At 41.8% G+C, this 21,273-nt stretch overlaps 1 long non-coding RNA gene across 1 annotated transcript in view; it reads left to right on the top strand.

Moving 5' to 3' along the window:
• LOC144463467 (uncharacterized) overlaps positions 1-15,691 on the top strand; it is a 63,417-nt gene extending 47,726 nt beyond the window's left edge. Inside the window, exon 3 of the long non-coding RNA XR_013491618.1 lies at positions 15,347-15,691. This is a non-coding gene — a long non-coding RNA (uncharacterized LOC144463467). The remainder of the gene's footprint in view (positions 1-15,346) is intronic.
• The last annotated feature ends 5,582 nt before the right edge of the window (positions 15,692-21,273 follow it).

Raw genomic sequence — 21,273 nt, forward strand, 5'->3', positions numbered from 1 at the left:
AATGGTCGACTAATTTCTTTTCTCTGGCATCATTAGATGGCACTGTAGTGGACAAATGAAAAGCAGGACCAGTGTGTGTGTGAGAGAGTGTGTGTGTGTGTCATGGATCACTGGTTGTGGCCTTGTTGTAAAGACCAAAGAAGCTGTAGAAGAACATAAGCACGTGTTTTTGTTTTTTTTTTTACATGTGATGGTGTCTTAAATGTCAATTGGGCTGATATATAAATCAAATTTGGTTTTGCAACATAATTCATTCAAACACCTTCTCTTCCAACACTGCAGCATGTCCTTGTGTTGTTTATTCATACCAGTTTGATGATGAACATCTTGTGGAAAACGCCTCAACGCAGAATGACAGAATGACACTGTGTCTGGACCCTGCGGCAGTGAATGAATTACAAGTCTTATTTACGATCCACGTGTGAAGTATCTCAAGGAAGCGTATAGTGTAAAGGTCGTGCTGGATACACAGCTTTGTCTTTTGTTTCATTCTTTAATGGAGGACTTGCAAAAGGAGAGTTACGACTTGTGTGTGACACGTCCAAAAAGCTCTCCTTGCTGCCATCAACAGCGCTCAGCACCTGAAACTTCGTATGTAGACAGAATCACTGTGAAGTTGCACTAATAACAACAACTTCCCGATGAAAACCTTTTTACTTCTGATGTCATTTTCAGCTGCAACTGTAATTTCCAAAGATATATAGTTCAACACAGTGGTTCATCATGTCTGATGTTTCTGCTGCGTTTATTTTATGTACTGTGTTGCTGAGCTAGCGTCTTCAATAAACATGATCTGCAACTCGTTCTCACTCCCAACTCTTTAAACACTGCTGCTTTGTCAGTGATCTCAGAGGGACCTGTTGTGGCGGTATGATAGGCACTTGGCACGTCAGCTTTAGAGGCAGCAGGCAACAACCCAAGTTGTCAAATACCGTTGCTTTGTCGGTGGACGTGGGCGTCAGACATTGCACCTTCGTGGCAGTATGATATGTGCTGGTTGGCGGCAGTTTTTAATGCCACCGGCAACTACAGTACTGAAGCTCTAGCTTCTTTTTATGCTTAGGCTGTAAGTTGCTCTCTCACCCTGCCATTCACTCCTTGCACATATGCTCACTCAATATCTCAAGGTGACATTGTCTTGATATGTCAATTGAGTCATCACCTGATTCACAATCAACCAATAGCACAACGACCATCTTCTCTTTCAGCCTATCATCTTACTGCTTCTCATTTCAAATCTGTCACAATTCTTTCTTGCTGCCATTGTGCGCGCCCTCCACCTCCTCATCACCACCTAGTCTTAATGGATTCATCAGCCTCATCCGCCTCAGCAGTCAGCAGCCTCAGAGTCATCAGCCACCACCACCACCAGTGTTTGGACTCTATGGGATCATTTATCTTGCAGATGTCCCTCGATCACAAAATATGTCCCACTGGTGTCCAAGCGCCAAAGACTTCTGTTAAATCTTAATCAGCACAAATCATCTGTTAATCTTTACAATCATATTCTGTATTAAATATTATCTTTACTTCATTCTTCTGTCTCTCCTGATTGCAATATGAAGAGCAACAAAGTCTGTGTGGGGAGGGTGGGGTCAGACAAACTCAGGACTTCCACCCTTTGTTTTTTTCTAAACCTAACCACATGCTGTTGTTGCCTAAACCTAAGGAAGTAAACCTAAAAACAAAATGCTTTACCTACCTTGTAAGTTTATTTTGAAAAAGACTGTATGAAACTGTACTTTTCCGGTGAAAACAAAAAAAGTTTATTTTTAAAAGACACAATTCATGTAACAACCGTAACTTGACACACAGTCCATGAACGCCCAAAACAGATGATGGAGGATACTTAGCACATCATCTTTTTATGTCATGCATGTGTATGTCCACTGACATGGCGGTGGTATTTGATGCGTTGGGATGAGAGCGTGTTGAAATCTACCAGCACAAAAGCAAGACAATGTGGACCAGGGCTACAGGAAATCTTATTTTACTCACCTAACAAAATCAGTATCAGTTTAAGTGTACACTATATTTAAAATATTTTCCCCTCTTTACCTTACACACTAACCAATCGTGGCAGTGGTAGACCAGCACCTCTGGTGTTCTGTGAAGTAAAATTATTGCTTTTGTCAATAGTTTCCGGTGGCTTTGAAAAGAACATAGATAACAGCTTCAGTTCCCTGTTGGAAAGTGCTGTCTGGCAGTGTACAACCCGGTCTTACTCCGAAGTCACTGAAATCCGACGCTTGAACCGTGACTTGCGCTGTCAGACACCGATAAAAAAAGACATCCTTTAACGTTGGCATGATACGCTGTCAGTCAATGTTATACTTTAATGGCGCCCAGTGGTGTCAGGGGGAAACGTGGCAGGACAAGAATGAAAGTTAAGAAGGCAAAAGACCAAGTGGTGTGGATGGGTCAAACAAACAGCAACTTTCACCCAGGGAGAGTGGTGTTTGTGTCCTGTAGGACTATAGAGCCAAACCCTGTTCTTTTTTCCTAAACCTAACCATGTGTTTTGTTGTTGAAGGAAAAAAGATGTCAATTTGCGCTGTTGTACAGATGTAGTGCATTTATTTTGAAAGAGACTGTATGTAAAGGTTGAATTTCCTGTGAAAACGGAAGTGTATTTTGAAGGAAGGCAATGCATGTAACAGGCAGAACTTGACAAAGTGTCCTAGAATGTCAACAACCAACGCACCCAGGGTACCTTACATGTCGTGTGTGGAAGGGAAGTCCATGACCAAACGTCAGTATGTGACGAGGTTAGAGTGAGAATGTGTTGCAAGGTAAAGTGGTGAAAATATTCTTAATAGGCTATAGACTACACTTTAATTTTTTTGTGGGTTTTATTTTAGGGGTCTAAAAACTAACTAAATGAGACATGTTTGCGCAACGTCATTTCAATTTAAGTACTTGACGCAGGTTTTCTACCTGCAAGTTATTGTGAACAAACATTGTGATTTGGTCTCATTATTGCTGTTTCTCATGAAAGCAAAGTAAACATTTTTGTTTGCATATGATTTTCTGACTGTGACTAAATCCCCATGGTGTCACCCGAGTTTCCTTCCACTTGACCTTTGACAGTCAGGAGCCCTTCTTCTTGCTGCATAGAGTGCGTGTTGTGCAGCTTGATTGAGGGCCCTCGAGCATATCGGCGAGTTATGAGTCTACCTCCTCCTGACACCCTCTCTCTGGTTTGGCGACAGCGTCGTGCAGGGCCTGGAAAAAGGGCTTGCCCTTCTGGCCACAAATCAGCCAGGGAGGCAAGCTTGTATCTTCAAAGGGTGGGCTCCCCCCTCCGTGATTTACAGCCCCCACAGAGACGAAGTTAGGCACGGCCACTGTCTCTGCACCTGGGCCTTTATCAAGCAGCCAGGATGAGCTCTTTGCAGAAGACATTCAAATGTACAAGGAGCAGATTAGGCTGACTCAATCTTCTTTTGGTCAGAGAGAGAGAGAGAGGGGGAGAAAAAAAGAAAGAGAACCGGCTGACTTCAAAAAGACCTCTCTCCCTCTGCTTCTTGAATGAGTGAAAAGGGTTTGGGAATGAAAACAGCCTTGTGTATTCAAAGTGCTAATTCACAACTTATTCCTCTAATACACTCATGAAGCACTTTTAATTGTGTTAGTTCGCATTCCAAAGACATGTTTGTAGCTTTTAATTGGAGGTCTCTTTGAAATCATTGAAATGTATGACTTGTGGGGCCAACTTAAACAGTTCTCATGTGCTTGGCTTGGAGGGTGGCTGGCTTTCATTCCCAGGCCTGGGTGGCACTCAAATATTGGCCATTAGGGCAGAAGTGATCTAAATATATAATATGTTTTTTTCTCATCATCATTATACTATTAAGTAGGTTGCATTTTTGAAATAAAAGTGTGGGGAATTATTGATAATAGCTGAAAGTAAATGCAATAATTTGTCTATTTTGACCTTTTGATTGGCCCATTTGTTTCTCAGTCCTCTTTTCTCATGTTAATTACAAGGTTTAAAGGCTATAAAAGATGCTTGACTGAAAACTAAAATTACTTTTGTAAATTGAGAGAATAAAATATGCTAAGGTCATATTCTTTTACTTGATTATTGTTCTTGTGCTTTGCAATAACCAGTAGTTTTAATATCCTATGACTTAATACAATAAATTGCATTTTCTAGCTGCAAAAAATTGAACATCTGGGATAAAACTGCACTTTTTAGCATCCATGTCCCAGCGGTTTTTCCTTAATTGTATTAAATTTTGGATTATTTTAATGTATGTGTGAACTTCTCCACAATTAAAAAGGATGTGAATGTGTGTGTCCCGTGGTGGCGGATGGGAGGAGTGAGGGCTGCAGCATATTTCTCTGTCAATCTTCACACATGTCCGCAGCGCTCAATACACTTTGGCAACCTCCGCAGGTCTCAGTTACTTTTTTCAGATAAACTATGGACTTCTTTCTCCCTGAATGAATTCTTTCTTAAGCCATTCTGCCTTCCTCTCCTGAATCATCCTTTAATCCAGAAGAAAAAGGCCCCGAGAACTGGCTGTCATTTAATGCTGCCACTGCCAGGACTCTTAGCTTAAATAAAGTCAGTGTAGCATGAATCTAATTCTGTGGATGTATGGGCCTGGGACGGTGAATGTTGCGTCTGGAGAGCCAGTCCTCCTCAAAACCTCCGTGCGAATGCCTGGCGACTGCACAGTTACCCACAGTGAAAGGACCACCCACTTAGGGTTGAGAGGGGATTTGAAGCTTCCCTGCCTGCTCATTCCTTTCCAGGCCTTTCTGATACTGTTTGCAGCTCATCCAATTGTGCCACTCTTAATGTTACTCTGCGGCTCTCTGAAAGCAAGCTCCAACTGCCAATCTTTCTTTACGGATGATATCCATGCGTACGCTGATACATCTTGAAGGATTTCCTCACGATGTTGAGTATACATTGTTAGAGCTTGTTAATAGTTAAGTTTAAAACAAACAGACTTATCAAATATTTAATTTAGACTGCATGCTTACTACTAGAAATCTGAATTTAATTTCATAAAATGTTTGGAAAATGTTAGGAATGACAGTTGCATAGAGTTTAAAACTTATCAAAAATACTATTTATGCCTTTTCACAAAAGCACATACACATATCTCAACATGCAGTCCTAAATTATTGGACAATTTTCTCAATTGCTCCTGCAGTTTGAATTTCAATGCTTCGTACACAACGTCCCCGGGGCTTCTCTCCCTCTCTGCTTTTGCCAGTTTTCTTTGAGGTCTTGTATATTTGGATTTCCCGCTTCACTGCTCCACCCCAACATGTCCATTTCCAACTGCCCATCTCCATTTACAACCTGTTTTTATCAACTTTTTTCACAAAGCACAACAAAACAGAGGGAGGGGAGCCTCGCTGCTTGTGGGGTGCTAACACAGCCGGGAACATTGTCCATGAACTTCTCCTCATCTCCATCCCCCAGTGTTATAGACAAACAATCCTTTCCATATGCAGTGGACGGGGTCATGGCGTTAACAGAGGGAGGAATGCTTTGGGGAGAAAATATTGTTCAGCAATGACACAGAAGTAATTTGGGTCTCACTGAGTGATTTCATCAGGGCCTTTTGTTGCCTCAAAGTGTTTGACCCAGAGGTCCCTGTCAGCCCTGTTGTTAATGGGAGCCAGAGCAGAGTGACAGCCCCAGAAAGTAAAACATTTTACTACTAATAGTGGGCCTCCAGAGGCTTAGGCATAAATATTTAAGCTCTTCTCCCTTGTCCCAAATACTGGGGGGTCTCCATGGTGCATTTATCTATAATGCAAGAAAAAGAGCAAATATATCCGCTAGATGCTACTATACCGGATTGTTGGCGTTTGTGTCCCCTCAGAGTTGTTAAATTGAACAAGAGAGAAAGTTTTTCCTTTAGAAGAAAATTGCAAAAGTACTGTATGCTGCTTGTAACCCTCATCCAGCTTCTCAGGGCTGCATGACTAAAAATATGAACTCCTCTCATCAGTGAGGTCTGTGGAGATTTCCATAGTACGGCCAAGCATGAAGAAAAGGTAGTAGCTTTGGCCTATTTCTCAAAGTAAACTTCATTAAAAAGGCTATGTGGCTTGTGAAGGTGGTCTGACGTGCCTTGAATGATGGTCTCCACAAACAAAGCTGCTACACAAGCCATCGAATTATCTCTGTCAAACTTTGGCGTAATCTGAGCTGATCCTCTTAAAAATATTTAAATGAAAACATTTGCACATCAATGGGCTCCATGGCAACCCTGTGTGTATTCTTCTTCGGGGTGCCTCTTTAACACTGAGCTTTAGAAAAGCACATCTCCTCTGTTGTGTTGACAAACAACAAAACAAACAATATTAAATGGAGGAGCTGAGGTTTTTCACATCGCTGATGGATAGAGGAATCTGAAAGGCTGAAGGAACCTGGAGTTGAATGAACACTCAAGTTCGAGACGTTGGTAATTATATGATTGGTGCTTGGGGATGTGTCGTTATACATGGGCTATAAACCAGACTGAGAGCATTTTGAATAAGATGACCAAGGTTGTGAGAGTGAATCTAATGCAGGACTCTTCATAAGTATTCACTGAGTCGCCTCATCAGTACTTTATAGCTGCATATTATTGCCCTCCACAGTGAGACCTGTGAGGAGTACCTCTCCCTCTAGTGGCAGAAAATAAAACCAGCCTGCATGAACTTCACACCATCTCCCCCTGCTCAGGTTTGCACCCAAACAGCTCCGACGCCTTCTGAATACATTATAACATAAACTCGGGCATTTTCTCGGGTGCAACTGTTGCAACAAAATGTGATTATGTTTGTGAAAATAATAGTGCTTCCGTGGTACTTCCTCTGCATTCTGGGAAATGGGCGATGTATTAATATAGCTCGTGGCTTAATTGGGTTTTGGATGGTAGATTAATTAATTTGTGGCTAATAGGCACAAACATGAGAAAACAAACTTCTTTACTTTAAGCTCAGGCTGTACATGCATCTAAGTAAGTAATGTAAATTATGCAGACTGTGTTGATTATTCTGACAAAGAGGTTTTTGTAAGAGGTGCTTTAAAAGATTACTCCTTCCTGGCATTTTATCAATTGTACACTTCCATAAATAAGTTATGCTGCAGATTTGAATTATTAGTCTGCTTTGCTCTAACAAATATTGTCTAGTGATTAATGACACGCCTTGTTTATAAGTGAGCTAATATCATCAATTTTACAATACAATAGCGTGTAGACTATATAATATACCACAAATACACTCTGCTACCAGTTTGTTCAATAGACTACCACAGTATAAATATAAGTCTGTATCACAGTACTTAAGCTGTCACTCCTGTGGAAGTATCCAGACTTTCACACAATGCAGAACTTGTGTTTTAAAGCTAATTATACGTCTCTGTTCTCTAAATCTGCAGTTTTATCTCCCCCAGAAGAAACTGGATCTCTGATGCAATCCAAAAAAAGATCTGGGGGTTCAGCTAAGCCTTGTAACTCTGCTGCAATCCATGCCTGCAAACTGATAGCTTACAGAAATAGAGCCCCCCCAGTCCTCGGCATAAAAATGTGCTTTAATCAGCAGAACATCAATTAACAGTTGGAAATAAAATGTCACCTTGCCGTTTCAGGGGGAGAAGACTTCTCCCCTCTAGCTTTCATTTGGAAAACTTTTAAATTCTTTCTTATGGTAATTTTCTGATTGTGGCTGTGTGCTAATACCATTTTCATTTACTTGGGGTGTTAATTATGTTTGCAAAGTTTCACTACTCAACAAAGCAATTAGAGCCAAATAGTTGTATCAGAAAATGTCAGTATTCAAATATGTTTTTCCAGGAGTCCTGTTAATCCAAGTTTTGTATTAGGAAATGTTGACAGAGATATTCTTTTGACACAACCAAGACGGATTAATTGGAAAAGACGGACTAATTAGACAGTCTGCAGAAATGAATATGGCTTTAAGGGAAGGTCCCTACATGTAAAAGTTTTATACTACTACTGCCTTAAAACACACTTTGCTTTGATGTACACGCTCACACTAACATACATTATATATGCAATGGCCATTGGGGAAATTGAAGCATTACATCATAAAATAAATGACTAAAAATAAACTAACTTAAAGGTACACTTCTCCCACAAAATGACCATTTGTAAATCAGTTAGTCTTGCTGTGTTACACTGAATTTGTGAAGAACATTTTGTTTTTCTCATGTGCCTCCACAGAAAAAGGCAAACACTTTGATTTTGTGAGTGGGGACCACGTTTAACAACAGCAAAACATTATCAAATGATCGGTTTGCAAACTCTCATGCAACTCGTGCAGAATAATCCAGATTAAATTATCCAGTTGTATGCTCATGACTTCCTAAACACATTCATTTTTGCTGAAAAAAACCCTTAGTATTAGAGTCCGGCTTTGAAGAGAATATAGCTGAGTTTCACATTCAGTTCAGTTTTAAATAGTAATATTTTAGCAAAAATGCATGTGTATCATGTGACTGGATGAATGAGACTTGGATTATTCTGCGCATGTTGTGTGAGACTTTGTAGACAGATGTTTTGATATAGTTTTGCTCTTGCTAAATGTGGTTCCCGATTAATTAATAAATCAACATGTTCGCTGTTTTCCGTGGAGGCATGTAAGAAAAACATGCCTCCATATTGTTTTCTTCACAATGTAACACGTCATTACTAATTGATATACAAATGGTTATGTTTTGGGTGAAATATTATTCTAATACAACAAAGATCATGTTTATGTAACATCATATTTCCATTCTGTTCAGTGTAATACAGATTTCACACACATTTTTTGTCAAATAAAGACTTAAATGCAAACGTCTCATGTCACTGTATCCACTTTGTCTGCAGACTTGGCCTAAATAATGGCTTTGGAACCCAAAAGGCAGGACGGATATGAGACTGCCGAGGTGGAGACTGTGCAGCATATATCAGCCTCGTCCTGCCTTTGTGATAATTCTCCAAAGTTAAACAGCCATAAAAGGCTTGAGAACTCTGACCTTCACAATCTAACTAAGCAAGAGAAGCCAATGATGTGGAACAGACCCATTGCAGCACTCACATGATGATAAACTATGCTCCAGCTTTGCTAAAAAATAACTGTATGTCTTCGATGACATATATAGCGCCAGCATTTCAATACGATCCCAATTTATTTTGCACTAAAATGGTTTATTGTCGGCTATAAAGCATATGCAGCAAGAGGCGGAAGGACGAGACTGCTTCAGTGCAGCGAGTGTGTCTCAAAGGCATATTGTTCTCTGTGCAGCTCAAGAGCACATCTCAGTGATGTGCCTCGGCTCCGCGAGGAGGCCGTAAAAACTATCAAAACTTATAAACCTTATCATTAGTCTGCCTCTTGTCACTCATTCCTGCTACTTTACTCACAGTTAGCTGTTTTCGCTCCACGACTTTCTGCAAACTTAGGAGAAACTTCTATCATGAGTGGGAATTTTGGCACAACAAAAACCATAATTTGATCTCATAAGAAGTGTTTTATAACAACCCCCCCATCATCGCAACCCCCATCACACGCACAAATTCAATGAATTTACAGACATTTAGGCTCCCGAGCAGTGTTTGTCACTTTGTGTCAAAAAGTTATCATAGAGAATAAAATGGAGGAGAAAAAAAGAGGGTTTTGCTTGTTGTGAGACTCGTGTCGTGATGCGGGGTCATTTACAATCCTATAACATATTCAGACACTGAGCAGATAAGCGAGCGATACATCTTTCACCATGCCTGCCCTTCACACTTGTCATAGCAGCACCATAAACAGCATCCATAACAATTGAGCCCTCAGAGGGAAAACCTCCAATATGCAGAGGAGCCTGGAGCTAGGGCATACTTTGCTAAGAAACGGATATGTTTTTCAAGACGCTGTGAATATACGAAAAAACATTGTTCTTGTGACATGCAATACAATCTCAGCAGGAATTTTATTTTGCTGCAAACAGCCCTATAATTAATGAATAATGTAGTGTTTAGTGAGAGCGTTCTATTATTTGTATACTTGGTAGAGGAAATCTTTGTGGGAACGTAATTAATCATAATTAAGAAGATTTTGACAAGAGCTTGGGGACAGAGCAGACAAAGCCCTCTTTCTATATTCCCAGGGAGGGCACTATGAAATGATGGGAGAGGTATGCAGGCAGCTAATGAGATATGTTTCCAGTGTTGTAGGTCTTGTTATGATCTTTGGTTTCCTCTGTGTTAAGGGAGATCATTGAGGGTTACAACCGCTGGCTGGAGAAGGGAGGACGCACACCTCCTTGTTTCTCTTAACCCCCTCCTTAGATCTATTACAGTGCACTTCACAAGGCTAAGTACCATTTAATTTAGTCGCCCTCCCATATTTATCTTCTGCTTGTGATTTATGGGGTTCAAATCTATGCACTGGAAATGTAGGGTATCTCTTTACTGAGTTGGTCTACACGTTTAAGACCAGCGTGTTACAGCACTTCCTTTTTCAGATTAAGTGTTAGCTGAATTATTGACATGTACCATGATCATCATTTATACATTTTTACAAGTTATTTTTGGTGTATATTAATTTTGTTTCTGGTGGGCGCATTAAATAAAGCAACACTTTGTCACTCCCAACTTGTCAAGTATCGATGCTTGGTCAGTGTGTCACAAGATGACCCCTACAGCATCAGTTTTGTAGCTCTGGGATGGTGTGGAAGAATTTCCACGCCATCCCCTAACACTAGTTACATGGATTGTGTCCATTTAAAATAAACTTGGGTTTTCCAACTGGTTGATGAGGACGCATGTGACACCAGAAAGATTAATCAAGTACAATACCCTGTGTATTAGGTGTGGACAGGAGAAGGTGACCTTTTTCACTGTCTTAGGGAATGTGACAAAGTGAAAGAGTTCTGGCAGGAGAATAAACAAGCTCTGGAGAATATATTGGGCGCCCAAAGCTTTTCATTTTAGGTTTACTTCCTGAAGTTTAGGAAACAAAAGCGGTATCAGACAGTGATGAAAAAAGCCATCCTGTAACGTTGACATTATCTGCAGCTGGTTGTTGTTATAGTTTAACAGTGTTCTGTGGCATTAGGCGGAAATGCAGCAGGACGAGAATTAAAGTTAAGGCGGGGGAAGTCCGAGTGGGGCAGGCAGCAGGGGGTGTGGATAGGTCCAGCAAACACTAGCCCTTTTTGGATAGGAATTGTGCAAATTTGCAGGAAAGCCCAATCAGTCTTTTTTCAGCATTGGCAGTATAAAAACAAAATCGGGGAGTGCGGCAAAATGCTGCCTACCTACTTTTGTTCATACAGAATGCGCCTTTTTCAGGGCAATGGGGGCAAACAAAACGTGTAGCTCAGCGTGTGACATAAACGGTGACGTGGGAGGGAAGCCGCAGCTAGTCAGTCCTTCGGCGATTCTCTCATAAATCGGCCCGTTCTTCACCGTCCCCGTCATCTGACGGTTAATGGCCTCTTCGTTTGCAAGGGCAAAGAGGGCGCGCAATTCCTTGTCTCCCCAGTTGCTCATCTTTACTGTGTCTGTCGGGTTTGCGTTTCCCTCTTGCTACTAGCTGCTCGCTAATTCCTGCTATCAGCTGTTTCCTGTTTATCCACCGCCAGCGGGTTGCACGTACAGCGTCATCAACAGCTACTCCCAAAAGTCATCAATAGCCCCTCCCGTTGCAGAAGGCCGCCTCGGTCTGTTTAAACTAAAAGGGTTCCGCCAATGTGACTACCCTACGAGGCAGAAAATTGGGCACCTCGGATCAACTCGCCAATCCGGCTCTGTGTATCTAAACGCTCGCAGCTTGCCGGCAAAACGGCCCAACATTCACGGAAAATCTGGCAGTGTAAAAGGGGCTACTGACTTTCACCCAGGAGAGCGGTGTTCATGTCCTGGAAGATTTTAATTTGCAGTGTTGTATTGATGTTGTGTGTTTATTTTGAAAGATGACAATGTATGTAACAGGCAAAATTTGACACACCGTCCTAGAACGTCAACAACCAACACACCCAGGGTACCTTGCACATCGTATCTGGATGTGGAAAGTCCATGAGCAAACGTCAATATGTGACGAGGCCGGAGTGAGAATGTGTTGGATTCCCAGGTGAAAGTCCAGTGTTTATTTGACCCATCCACCACATCTTCTACCCACTCTATTTGGACTTTCTTGCTCTTTGTATTACTTGCAAGGAGTATCCAAAAATGCAGCTGCATGGTGCTTCTCATATTGCCGCCAAAGGGCACATCAGTGCAGCGGTGTCTGACACCGAGGGCCACTGACCAAGCCTTGGTATTTGAGAAGCTGGGGGTGAGACCGGGTTGAATAAACACAGCAGTGAACTCTGCCCTCTGCGTATACTCTATCATGAAGCACATTGCCTTTGGTGATCTTTTGCATTGCCCTGTATACTACATATTTACATTTGTGACTAAATCTTGTTGCATTGACTTTCACTACAGATATCACGTTTGTGTGACAAATAAACCTTTGAATCCTTGATGTGAAATCTGTAACACATTTAAAATATCTTCCATTTACATCCCAAATATCAAATAGAAGTCAATAGTTCTGGTAAGTGAGGATTTTCAGCACTTAAATAAAAAACAAATTGTCAGCCATAACTACTAATTCAGTTATAGCTATAGTAAACTGAAACAATCAGTTTTACTGCCGTTGAACTGAAGGTCTTATACATACATGGAGTTCAAGCACACTCTGTCGTACTTACAAGTATAAGCGAGGTGTGAACACACTCAAATTAAACAACTTGAGAGTGAAACACTGATAAGACAGAGGTCGGCGACCTCAACATCGAGGAAAGTTCCCAGCTGACAGCAGCGTGTCAGCACCTGTATGTGTGTGACTGTGTGTTAAAGGTGCGCAGAGCTGACAGTATGATGAAAGTCCTGAGACTCTTTAAAGTCCAGAGAGTGTGAGATGAAGAGGCGCCCGTCTGATGAATGACCCCGTCCCCTGCTCCACCTCTCTAATTTTCCTTTTGGAAATGAAATGAGCTCGTCTGTGTCTGCGCTGCCGGTTAATTGCTCTTCATAAGGCAGCGTTGAGAAAGCAGGATGACAAAGTGAGCATACCATCTGCAGCAGCTGCTTACTGGAGGCTAATGCCCCGAGAGCACGCATACTGTCCTGACAGTGGCATTTCTCACTCTGCGCTGCTCCTCCGGTCAGGAGCGATAACACCTCAGGTTGAATAATTTAGCCAGCCATCATCCACGAAGACAGCCTGAGGAGGGATGGCCTCGAGGCAGCATAGTTCACACATGTTCCATTTGGTTTGGACGCTGTAAGTAAAGAAACTGTTATGTTCGAGCAAAAGATCAGCGAATCGACGACTGGCTCTTTGACGTACGAGGTGACAGGAATATGATACTTTCTGTAATAAGATTATTATGAGCAGTAAAGAGTGGAGATTTGTTGAGTGATCTGGAGAGCTGTCCCACTTGGCGGAGAGCTGAATTGTGTTTGATTTCATAAATAATTGCAGTCATCAGGGACACACATTGTTTTAGGCTTAACCGTGTTGTTTACCCATGCCACATGTCTGAGGGAGAGACACTGTTGTGGATACACATCGCCCTCAAGGAATCTTACCAAGGGCCCACAGTTGGCAAGTGTATTAAAGGCTTTACCAGAGTGTGTGTGCATCTGTGTGTGTGTGTGTGTGTGTGTGTGTGCATATGTGTAAGTGAGGAAGAGAACTTAAAAGGGGAGAGAAAAACAACATGCATCCAGTACTTGAGGTATTTAGGCGAAGCTGTAAGCAAACACATCCGTAGCTAATGAGGCCTGGCATATGGAGTGATGATTGGAATTCATCATTGCTCACTGTTGCTGCAGTGCAGGAGTGTTATGCTCCATCACTTAGACAACCACTAAAGACGAGTAAAAAAAAAATGCTTCTCCTTTTTTTTTGTACCCCAGTGTTAACAAATTAACCGACACATATGTGGGCCAAAAAGAAAGTTGAAAAGAAAGGTGATTGATTGTTCCCTTGTTGCCTTCCTGTCAGCTCGGTTTCTGTCAGCAGAGGATACATGAAAGATGGAAAGCATCGACGCCTCTGGCCCAAATCCCACTTTGCACTCACAAACGTAGAAATTCTTCGAAAATAACAAAAAAAAGCAAGAACTTTTTCCCGTCCTCGTGACCCCAAGAGTTTTGCAGAATGAGAAGGAAAGAGAAATTTCTTTTGGAAGAGGTGTGGCACTCACTTCCACATTTGTTCATCAGAGCCTTGTGAGAAAGTCTCCGTGGTGGACTGTGCATGTGTGTATTATTGTGTACAAATGTGTACACTTGCACTTGTGTGTGTGTGTGTGTGTGTGTGTGTGTGTGTGTGTGTGTGAGAGGTGGAGGCAGTGGAGATACAGAGAGCTGATTAGGAATCAGTGTTTATGCTTCCTCTGCCTGTGTTCGGTGCCGGAGATGAAAGGAAGTGGAGGTGGAGGTGTGGGTGCAGGTGCTTGAATCTTTATCTGGATGTCTCCCTGCACAGCGGAGGGACCGCTATGTCCCTATTATGGGTGAATGCAGCAATCTCAACAGTCCCAGTCACCCCTCCAAAACAGCAGTGCAGTAAAACCGGCATGGTGCCAATTAGGATGGAGCGAGCAAACATATGCCTCTCTCAAAAAGGGAAAAAAAAAAAAATCCTGATGAAAGTGCATATTGATGTCATAAATTAGAAGAGTACAATAGATTGTTGGGTGTTTGTGTGTAAATGTTTAATTAACCTGCTTGCCTACATCACTGCTGTGCTTTGCAGCTAAGGAATCAATCTACTTAGCAACCCATTTAACAATACAAGGCCTGCCTTGTGTGACACATTCATTGGGGACAGCCGAGCAGTTGTTAATGTCTTCAAATTAACAAAGCCATTAACCCAAGTGATAATGGTCTGTTTCATGTGTATGTGCAGGTTGTCCAAGGACGATAACTCTGTATAAAACCCAGGTCTAATTTTCTTTATGGCTCCAGGTGAATTATCTGTGTTTTAATGATCGCAGACACGCTTAAATCAGGATGCTAATGATCGAGGATGTGTTCAAACTAGCTGTGTTTAATCAGGAATGAAAAAAGGGAAGTGTCTAATAGAAATGTTAATAATAATTAAAAGAGCTGTGTTATTCCACAGTGTGAAATTGCCATTTATGCTTCACCCTCAGCTCTTAGTTTTCACTAAATCAAATATTTATCCAGCATTTCAATACTGTGTGCGAATGTTGTGGATATCTTTAGACGAATCTTGATTTTAACAGCCATTAAGTTCTTGGTGTGTTTTTTTTTTCTTCCAACAGCGGTACATAATTGTGAGCAGTCTGCACCCCCTCCCATTTTTTTTGCAGAGATCACAGAACACAGAGGGGGCCATGATGACCCCATCCCAGAGGAGCCTGCTGTTTTGCCTGCAAGGTAAAGAGCTGCGATGCAGAGGAGTTTTTTGATTTAATCACCGTGCTCCACAGTGCACAATGTGTACTAGGAGGAGATGGCAATTATAACGCCCGTGCCGGCCTGCTGTCCTGCCCGTGTGGTGATGTACTGTATTCCCTGGGGGTGTCACAGGGAGACGGCGGCGGGGGCACTGCTACCATGAAAGAGAGCAGAAATCCCCCTGCAGACACACCAGGCTTATCACTCTGCACTAAGAGCCAATGACGAGCCAGATCACTGGGGTGTGCCACACTTAGTTAGCGCCTCTGTTTGAGCAGAATAAACACTTCAAAACAAGGTGCAGGGTATTTTTGTGTTTTCTTTTGTGTGTACTTTTCTGCCAATCCACAAAATCCCGGCACCGCACTGACCCAGTTTACCTTCCTGCTTCAAATCGATTTGATTACACAGCTTTGTGTACAGTGGTTTCACATTTCCCTTAATCCTCATATTAATGCCATTCTCATAGTCCAGATTTAAAGTACCCTTTTGATTGTTTTGTTTATACTAAGAGGAGAGGATACGGTATTATGATACAATATTGATATTTCCATAAATAAGTACTAGTGCCAGCTCTCCCACATACTGCATTCGTCAGACTTCTTCGCACTGAGAGGAACTAGCTCAACAACTTTTCATATTGGATCAATCCTACAAGGAATATTGTTGTTTATTGGCAAACATCCTGACACATCATCATACACAATGAAGCCGGCATGAATAATTAATATCCTCTCACACAAAATATTCACTCGCGCTCCAATGGTGTTTACTCCCCTGCAGACATCCATACTGAGGATAACCTCTGCTGTTTAGAGGAGCTCTGCGTCGCACTTCTCTGCTGCTGAATACTGAGAAGTTACAAGAGACACAGTAACAACATAAAAGCAGCGAGAAATAGATCAGTAAATACACAGCAGCGGTGTTTAAAGAGTGGCTCGAAAACACTGCGACTGTGTTTTTGGAACCAGGAAAAATAGTGCAGTGCAGCAGCAGTGCAGTCGAGAACAGGTGACTGCAGAGAGGCTAGGACCTGGGTACAGGTGAGACGGTAATGAGCTTAATCTGACTTCTGCTATTTAAATAAACAGAGTTATACACAGAGGACACATTTATAACACACTAAAAAGAGGGTTTGTTCTGCAGCCCATTAAAAAACATGTTTGAATTTGTTATTTGATCAAAGTGATTGCATTGTATTTGGTTTCTTGAGGCCACATTAGTTAATTTAGCCTTTTCTTTGTCTGGTGTGTTTGCTCAGATTAGGCAACAGCTGTTAGCACATGTTTGCATAGGCATAGATTTCAGGGGGGATGCAGGGGAAACATGGGCATTTGTCCCCTTGAATATAAATATGAAAGAAGCAGAGGTCCAGAGGAGACGGTCCAGATTGGTAGATGATGCAGAATAACCACTGCTCCACCCGGCTCAGTCTTGGCAAGGTGCTGGACACATCAGTAAGTCCAGATTGGTAGAAAAAGATTCCTGCACACTTACATCTATGCAGTATTTCACTTTATGTTTTGATCTTTCCAGCACCTCGCCATGACCAAGCCGGGTGGAGCGGTAGCTATCCTGCATCAATAGAAATGGTCTGCCAGTGCCTACATTGGTATTTTTGCTTATTGTGGTATTATTTCTTGGAGTACTTTTAAATGCTTAATACTCCTAAAATCTGTACAGTGAACCATAATAACTGATGCTGAAGTATTAAAATTGTGTCATAGAAAAAAAATCCAAAAGTCAGACAGGTTTTTTCATCATAATAGGAAAATAAATACACAAAACATTGATCCAAAAGATTTTTTAAGAGTGTAAACATAAACAAAATATTTCTTAACCCTCTATAAGTTATTTGAACTGTGTAAATTGTTTAGTTTTCGTGTGTTTGTGTGTTTTTTGCACCACACGTAATGTAGCGTAATTACGTCATCATGAGTGTGCAACATGCTAACATGAAAGACAGAGGTCTTAGCTTTTATGCTGCAAAAAGAATGAATGTTCTAGCTATTATGGTTTTTATTTTAAAGCGACATACACAGGGTTATGCTAACGATGATCTCCTGTTGCCATAACTGGGAAAGTTGCGGCGTAATTATGGCTTAATACCACATTTACACTGCACCTAACATAAGGTAACATAAGGAAATGATGTGATGATGAGGAAGACAGAAGCCTTAGCTTAGAATGAAGGCTCTTGCTATTCTGATTCTTGCATTAGATCTATTTGAACAGGGTCATGCAAACAACAATCTCCAGCAGCTGTCGGTGGGATGTCTGTTTTTAAAGGATTAAAGACATCTACACCTGATGCAGAAATGGCCCAAATCTGGTGCAGGACCCCCACCCTCCTATTTCATGTGCACCCCTCCTCAATATTGGAAAGAAACCCACGCCCTTGCATGTTTGGATTACACTTGATTGTATTGGCTCCACACATTTATGACCTTCCTCCTTCAGGACTCCAAAATTCATTTTCAGCCACATGAATAATGCTCCAGACAAATTACTGTTATAGTTAATACTTGTTCTACCATTTGAGCACATTCATATAAAAGTTAGTACCTCTGGTTTAGACTCAAAACCAACAGCCTTACAAGTGAATTTTGTATACCTTAGTGAATGTAACCCAGTTGGGTCCTGTAAACCGTGTACAGCTGAATATTAAGCCGGTGACTGACTGACTGATGGAAGATGGTGCAGCCCTGGGGAGACGTCTTTGTGGGAGAAATGACACTCCCCTTGTAACTGTCTCGGAAGTCAATGCTATCACACTGTCAAACTCAGAACTTGCTTCCCGCATTTCTTTTATTCCCCCCCTTCCATCTCTGCATTCGAAATCATTCCCACAGCCTACAGCTATGAGCGCAGACTTTTAGTGCACGTCCGCTCTAGACGGGAAGTGTGGGGGACGGGGCGCATCCTGGGCCACCCTCACCAGGGAAAGTGACAGCCTGGATAATTGGCACTAATCAAGTGACTGCTTGTATTGAGAGAATGTCGCTATCTGCACAGAGAGAGGAACAAGGTTGACCCACAGAGGTAGTGCCCAAGGCCCTTACTCTCCTACAATGGATTCTGTCAATCCGCAGTGTGTGACAGTCATCTAGCAGCGCCATCCCTCTTTGGTCAATATGCAAAAAAAAGAAAGAAAGAAAGAAAGAAGAAAGTCAGATATAAAGAAGATAGCGAGAGGGGGTGGTGGAGAGGAGAGGGAGTAAGAGAGACGTTTCCTATTTCACATGAAAACTAGGATGTTATGGAGTGCACACTACATTATTCTTTTTTATAATTTCTCTTACAGCTATTGCTTTGAATTACAGAGGACTTTTTGTCAAGAGCGAGAAGGAGATGAATCAAAAATTCATCTGAAGAAGTTCTGCATAGGGCGAGGCGAATATACCTCTGGTGGAACCAACATTTGCAAAAGTTCTATCTCCTTAAGCAATTATTAGCGGTGATAGTTTGACATGTACAAGAGTTGTCAACAACTGACTTTAAACAAAGTACAAAGCAGAAGTAAACAGTGCCTTGGGCAGAATTAACTTGGGGGACTAGCCACCTCATGAATTATAAATGGCCATCTATTACTGCAGTGAGTGCTACTACCAGGAGGCTTCATTCATTGGAATAGACTAACCTATTTTCAACACATCTGAAAGTCAAGTGACAGAGAGGCGCTAAAGAATGCAGTTCGGGGAAAAATGAGCCTGTTATTTAGTAAACGAGTTGTGTAATTTCTAAATTGTACCAAACTAACCATGCAATACCCTCCTGGGGGGGGGAGGGGATGGGGGGGTTGTGTCATCTGTTATACGCGTTTGCCTACTAACTGCCATTCACTTGCAAATTAATTCCCTTCGCAGAGCACATTTTAATCCATCTAATTAGCAAAGTGGCCTATACATAAAAGCCTATGTTTTATCTTTTTAATCCTCACCTCCCTGACGGTGCCTGGAAATAATTGAAATTATGTCAACTAAGACTATATGGAGTCAGGATGATTTATTCAAACTGGACTTTAATTTGTCCTCTTTGAAGATCCCTGTCTGGGTGAACGCTGTTTGTTTGAATCTCAGGAGGAACAAAGTTTGAACTCATCGACATGAAAAAAAAAAAAAAAAAAAAAATCCACAGGTTCGGAGTATTTCCTCTTTACATACCTTCAGAGTATTTCCTTTGTCGTAATTCTCAAGGTGGGAATGTGGTTCATCTACTGACCTGAGATGACAAAGAAGAGGGATTAGAGGAGCTCCCAGATGCAGCTGCGCGGGAGCCACGAGGAGTCTGGCTGGTCAACATTGATAAAAGACGGCAGCGTGTCCTAACCAGGGACTTGTGCCTGCCTGTGCCTCGTGGGCTCCGTCTCAGAAAGGTGGTGAGACGTCTGGATTGGCACCTCTCTGGATACACGGCTGTAACCACTGGAGGACTGTGAAGCCTGAACTGCTGAGGCTCCCTGTAGAACGAGCGGCACACCAAAGGCTTCTTTAGACATGTAGAGAAAATAGATGCTGAAAGTCAATTAAACAGCACTTTGGGTAGGATTGTAAAGGCATGATACTAATTTCTTTTTCTCTATATTGGAAAATGAGTCTCACCTTTTTGATTTCAGGTGATTCACAGAATCTTTTTCGGGACAGAAATGGCAAATCTAGAAGGAGGAAGTTGTGCTACAGCTGCAGAGAGCGACGTCTGTTTCCTGTCCTGTCAGATAAGCACAAGATGATGAAGTTGCACCAAATCTGTGCAACTGAAGGATGGGAATACTTCGCCTGGTCTGACTTTCACTACACACGCACACTCACACACAATACCGAAGACACAGTTTGCTTTTTCCTACCCCACATTCCCTTTTTCCTCTTCTTTTCCTTTTTGCAATTTGCCAGTCTTTGCACAGCGTGTGCAGCTCCGCCTCATCTTCAAACGACCAGTAAATACAATCTTTTCACACCAGTGGAAGTAAATACATAGCTGAATACAGTAGGAAAACAACACTGTGATCTAGCTCTACAAACACCGTGATTGGCAGGTGTATGGCACAAAGTGGGATTCAAGCGCAGCTTCACACATTAATTGTAGCTGCCGTTAAAAGATGTTAACCAATATATATTCAATGCTCCCTTTTTAGACTCAGTTCTGAGGAGTCACTCTTCAAGCATGGCAGTGTTATGTGAGCCGCACCGCTGTGGATTTCAGGAGACTTGAAATACCTTTTTTAGTCGGAGCGTCACTGCAGAACAACATTCCCCCCCAGCTGTTTATTGGCAGCAAAATAAACTAAAATAACTTCAGTTTGTTTTGAATTGAAAGTCTTCATAAATGAAAATAAACAGCACTGCAGCTATGTGCTGCCGCATTTTCCTTCCCATAGAAATGAATATATATTTACTTTGCATACTTTGGTGCATCAATATTTCATTTTCTTCTTATTTGATTTTGATTGTTTTGATAAAGTCCAGAATTATTTATCACCCTGGACACAACCGAGGCCGCCGCGCCTTCTGATTAAGGCCTTCACGTACACGTGTATGCTAATCTGAAGAACACAAGGATTTGGTGAAGAACTTTGCAGATGAAAGTGCCGTGATAAAAGGACAGTGAACTCAACACCGCATAACATTAGCAAGGTGGAGTTACTTCTCCTGACTCATAATTGTCCAACATGCCTGGGAGATACAGAGATGAGTTCACGGGACACCCCCCCAAAAAAATCCTCACCCCTTTGTTTTGCATAATACTCAGCTTTGCATGGGAGCAGGGAGGGGCAGGTGCCAGTGATCTTCCCAGTGTCTCCAAGTCATTTTGTTTATCATTCAAATGACAACCTTGTTCCATT

Source organism: Epinephelus lanceolatus, chromosome 5, assembly GCF_041903045.1.
Source record: "Epinephelus lanceolatus isolate andai-2023 chromosome 5, ASM4190304v1, whole genome shotgun sequence".
NCBI lineage: Eukaryota > Metazoa > Chordata > Actinopteri > Perciformes > Serranidae > Epinephelus > Epinephelus lanceolatus.